Raw genomic sequence first — 5,520 nt, forward strand, 5'->3', positions numbered from 1 at the left:
GATATAAAGAGTAGAGTTGAATAGAGTTGACGGGCGGCGGGCAGGGGAGGGTTGCCAAAGGGAGGTGGGTCAGATGACTGTGACTGCCATCAACATTAGAAATATGGTGGCCTGAATGCATGGTGAGGCCCAAGGGAAGGACTCTTGCAGGAAATCTGGCCAAGGAGACCCTCTTTGCAGAGCCCAGATCAGAACCCCAGATCTGGTGCCTCCTCTGCTGAGGTCAGTGGGAAAATAAGAAAGGATCCCTGGCCAATGACTGCTCTTTGCCCTCTGTGTGGGCCACAACCCCCTGAATCGAAGGTCATTATATTTAACAAGCACTTAGATCATTTGGTAAAGACGGTTGCTGATCAAAGTACATTTCCACCCAACAATCAGTCCCCTCTGTAGTTAGTGTGGTTTGGAATAAATGGTTAGGTCATCCTCGTACACACTACAACGTGTGGTGGGTTTGGTAAACCTTTAGAGAAGGGTGGAGGGGCTTGGTGCTCTCCTGACAGCTCCTTTGGGTGGGTTTGGCAATGAGGATGGGCTCACCGACTCGTCTGTCTGGAGAACCCCACCCCTTCCTGCTTCCCTCTCCTCTCCTTGCGTTTTCCATCTTGTCCTCTGAACTCGCTCTTTCCTAGTGACTCTCATTTTGCCTCTCCCTGGACATCGCCTCTCCCAGGGTGGTGGGTGGGGGTGTTCTCGCCGCCTCTGCCTTCTCAGGCACCTTCCTCCCGGAGCGGTCTCCTCCTCCTGGGTCTGTTTCCCGGCCTCCCCCAATCACTCCTCTGCTGACCCAGGGCCATGGACACTGATCTGGCAAAGTCACCAGTGACTTCATTGTTTTTGCTGGTGAGAGGCCGGTACAGTAGTCTAAACCCTTGACCTTGGACCAGTGACTTCTTAAACATAAAATTTGGGCCCATCCAGCTGCCTACTTTCTGGGCCCGTCAGTGGCATTTGACAACTACTGCTCCCTTCTGGGAACTCTCTCCTGCTTGACTTCCCCACGTTCCCACACCTTCTCATCCACATTTGCTCCTTCTCCGTCTTCTCAGGCGCCTCCGACTGCCCACTTGACTTTGAACCTGAGCACTTTCTAGTCCTCCGTCCTTGGCCCTCCTCCTTTCTCTCTGAAGAGGTCCTCCCTAGGTGACCTCAGCCTTTCTTACTTTAACTGCTAATACTTGTTGTCAGCCAAATCTATATTTCGATCCTATAACATCTCTCATGCCCTCCAGACCCACAAAGCCAATTGCCCTTTTCCTGGGCATCTTTACTGGGGCTTCCTATGAGCGTGTCCAACTCAAATTTATTTCTCCCCCTTAAACCTGCTTCTCTTCATGTATGTCCTCACCCTGGTGAAAGCTCCGTACCCCAGTCACCCAACAGGAAATCTTTGTGTCATCTAAGACATCATACTCTCACCCAACACACCCCTCAGGCATGGGGTCCTGTTGACACTAACCCTTTCCAGACTCACCCCTTCCTCTCTGTCCTGGAGGCCGCTGGCCGCATTCTGGCTTTTGGCCTCCTATCTGGTCTATTTGCCTCTAGTCTGCCCCACACCCGAGCCCCGCTCCACACTGTAGCCGGAGCCATCTCCCTGGAAGGCAGATTGCAGTTGAGCATGACCTGGGTGTATGAGGTGACACAGCTGAGCACACAGGGTCAGCAGCTCCACTGGGACACCATGGTCAAGGGCCCCGTCCTCAGCTATGAGGGCCGAGCATGGCCTCTGGCTCCCAGGGATACACTCATCTTCATCAGGTTCACAGAGGACTAAGGCCTCGTGGCGGGAGCAGGGCGTGTTGTTCTGTCTTCTGAGGAATTCTCCCAAAGGGACATCTTTTCAGCAAGTGGTTGGAATAATGGACATGTTGAGTGCCAAGATTAGGATATCTGTACAAATGGCCCACCAGTACATGAAAGAATGCCCAGCATCGCTAGTCATCAGAGAAATGCAAACCCAAACCACACTGAGATACCATCTCACTCCAGTTAGACTGGCCATTATTAAAAAGAACAAGAATAACAAATGCTGGCGAGGATGCAGGGAAAGAGGAACTCTTCTACACCGTTGGTGGGACTGTAAATCAGTACAGCCATTGTGGAAAACAGTATGGAGGTTTCTCAAACAACTACAGATAGAACTGCCCTATGATCCAGCAATGCCACTGCTGGGTATATACCCAAAGGAATGGAAATCATCATGTGGAAGGGACACCTGCACTCCCATGTTCATCGCAGCTTATTTACAACAGCCAAGATATTGAAGCTACCTAAATGTCCATCAACAGATGACCGGATAAGGAAAATGTGGTGTATATACACCATGGAATACTACTCAGCCATAAAAAAGAATCAAATTCTAGTATTTGCAGCAACATGGATGAGTCTGGAGAAAATTATATTAAGTGAAATAAGCCAGACAAAGAAAGAGAAATACCACATGTTCTCATTGGGTGCTAAGAAAGAAAGAAAAAAAAAGAAAGAGAAATACCTCAACAATTTCTTGAACTTTCAGAATACAAGAGATGAGGGTGAGGTGGGGGGGGTGGTTTGGGGAAGGATAGGTTGGATAAAGGACCTAAAGAGAAATTATTTGTAATAATAATATGCTTATAATAAATATTAAAAAATAAAAATAAATAAATCCTGAAAAATAAAAAAGATTAGGATGGCTCATACCTGTTGTGGATACTTGAAAAAAAAAATTAGGCTGGAAAGATTTTAGAGGAAACACTGTGCAAGGAAAAGGTCAGGGAGGGTGGTGAGGGGGTGCTGCCTTGTACATGCCAGGCCCCTCCAGCCAAAGCAAAGTGCTCTTCCTCGGGATCATGAAGACCTTAACCCCCATATGAGACCTTAGCCACACTCCACCAGAGTGAACATTCTTGACCTCTCTTTGGTAATACAGGTCAGCACAAGGGAACTTTGCCATGTTAATGGTGTGTTCTTTGCTGGGAGCTGGGAGTGACTTCCCCACTACTGACCATAAATTCCCAAAGGGCTCAGACTCAAGTTCTCTGGCTGGGATGGTTTGTTCTCTGGCTAGGGGTGAGCCTTGACATTAGATTTTATTCCTTTTTAGTCTAAAGCTCACATCACCTGTTTCCAATGACCCCTGCCTCAGTTACAGCAGTTCTAGTGTCTCTTCTTGACTGCAAGAAGCTCTCCAGTCCCTCATTTCCGTGTTACTGCTCCGTGGATGGGTGTGAATTTTACTCCCCAACAGTTGGGGGTCAGTATGAAATGTCCCCTTTCTTTTTCTATACAGATAATCAACTCTGTGCCTTCACTCACCTGGTTGGTAGGAAATTCAATTACAGGCAGGTTTGTCAGGGGTGCTCATCTCTAGGGGTAGATAAGACTCTGATCCATGTTAAAAAGCAAAAAAAAAAAAAAAAGACTCTGGAATCTGGGGCTTTCGGTGATGGTCAGCTGTCTTCAATTGTCAGCGCTCATTGCTGTGAGGATCACTTGCTGCCACCCTGAGACCAACCTTGCCAAGTGGCAATGGGGCAGGGGCCTAAGCACCCGTTCCTCACTGAGGCTGTCACCTCCTCACGGTCCTGGGTGGGAGAGTGGGCTCCAGTGTCACCCCGCTCACCAGCACACACACACACACACACACACACACACACACTCTCCCTACTTGTGAGTCCCACAAAACTCCAAGAAGACCTGCTCTTCCTGTGTTAGGGAAGCTCTCCATAACTTTTCTCCCATACCCACACCCACTTTCTCTTAGTGCAAAGGTTCCATTCTCCCTTTTTCTCTTGCCAGGACTGTCCTTAATAACCCATCTGAAGATCCTCCATGCAAGCAAACATGAGACACAAGTTAACATTATTTCTGCAGACAGGAATCAAGGGAGACGTTTATCAGGGACAAGGGAAGCATGTCTGTCACAGTGCACTGCCGTCTACCAAACACTTTGTGTTTGTTCACCAAATGCTCATCAAAGTGTTTTCAGAACATTTTTTAAATTAAAAAAAAAAAACCGTTAAATACTGTTTTCCATGAAGAGCTTCTACAGAGCATGAAAATCAGATCAGGAAGAGAAAAATCAGTTCCCATTTTGCTTGAGGACAAGGAAGCCTGGCTGCCCTGGGGAGGGGGTTGTTATGTTGACGTTCCGTCCTGGGGGAAGGGGGACCTGCCTTTCCCACAGTCTTGGAAAGAGCCCCACGGATCTTTCTACAGCTAACTGGCCAGCCCTGTTTTCTTTAGTGAGACATAATTTACATACCATAAAATTCACCCTTTTAAAGTGTACAATAATGGTTTTTGGAATAGTCACAAAATGGTGCAACCATTGCCACTAATTCCAGGACATTTTCATCACCCCAGAAACAAACCCCATACCTGTCAGCAGGAACGCCCCACTGTCCCCAGCCCTCGCTAGCTCCTGGTCATCGTTCATCTACTCTCTGCCACTGTGGACGTGCCTATGTTATGGACATTTCAAACAAATAGCTTCACACAGTATGTGGTTGGCTTTTTTCACTTAGTACGATATTTTTGAGGTGCGTATGTGTTGTAGTGCGTATCGGAACTTTACTTCTTTATGGCTAAATAATATTCCATTGCACGCATATGCCACATTTTGTTCATTCAGTCATGAGTTAATGGACATCTGAGTTATTCCTACGTTTTGGTTACTGTGGATAATGCTGCTATAAACATTCACATCTGAGTTTTTGTGTGAACTTATGTTTTTACTTCTCTTAGGTATATTCAAGGGTACTTCACAACGTCTGTAGAAAAATAGAACTGAAAGATAATACAGATTTTTCCATGAGCTTTTTGAAGTACCCTCATATCTAGGAATAGAATTGCTGGATTATGTGGTAATTCTGTTTAATCTTTTGCAGAACTGCCAGACTGTTTTCCAAAGTGACTGCACTTTTCTTCTTCTTTATTGTATAAGATATACATTATAAAATTTACCATTTTAGCCATTTTTAAGCAAAGGCTCAGTTGCATTAAGTACATTCAGAAGCTCGCTTGGGCCTCTCCAGCTCTTCCCCTGCTCTGGCTCTTGAATAGGAAGATGGTGTCTCTGGAGACCAGACTGTTCTCTTAAGCCCCAGGACAGGATCCCCACTAGGCCCCTGTCTAGTCTCTGGTCTCGAGAAGGCTGTCCTCTGCGTGCATCGCTCTCATGCAGGCACAGTCCTTCTCCTGCCCTTCTTCCTCCCCCCTGTCCTCCTGCAACTTCAGCTTCTATTCCCTGCTATTTGCCTTCGAGGTCCTGGGGAGATGTCCCTGCTGCCTCAGGTCTCGTAGTCCCCTCCACACCCCATCTCTCAATCCTGGGGTCCTCCTATGTCTCTGGGTTGGAGAAGACTTGGACTTGCAGGAGCTGTCTGGTTTAAGAGCTGTCTGGTTATTTCCTTGTGGGATATATATGTCTCCGGACAGCTACCGTCATCTTGCCTCTCTGGCTCTCACTGTCTGAGCAAACACATTACTCCTGTCATCTTGTCATCTGTCTACACTGCCAAATAATCCTCCTCTGAG

The sequence above is a fragment of the Galeopterus variegatus genome, unplaced genomic scaffold (genome assembly GCF_000696425.1).
Source record: "Galeopterus variegatus unplaced genomic scaffold, G_variegatus-3.0.2 Scaffold733, whole genome shotgun sequence".
In the NCBI taxonomy this organism is placed as follows: Eukaryota; Metazoa; Chordata; class Mammalia; order Dermoptera; family Cynocephalidae; genus Galeopterus; species Galeopterus variegatus.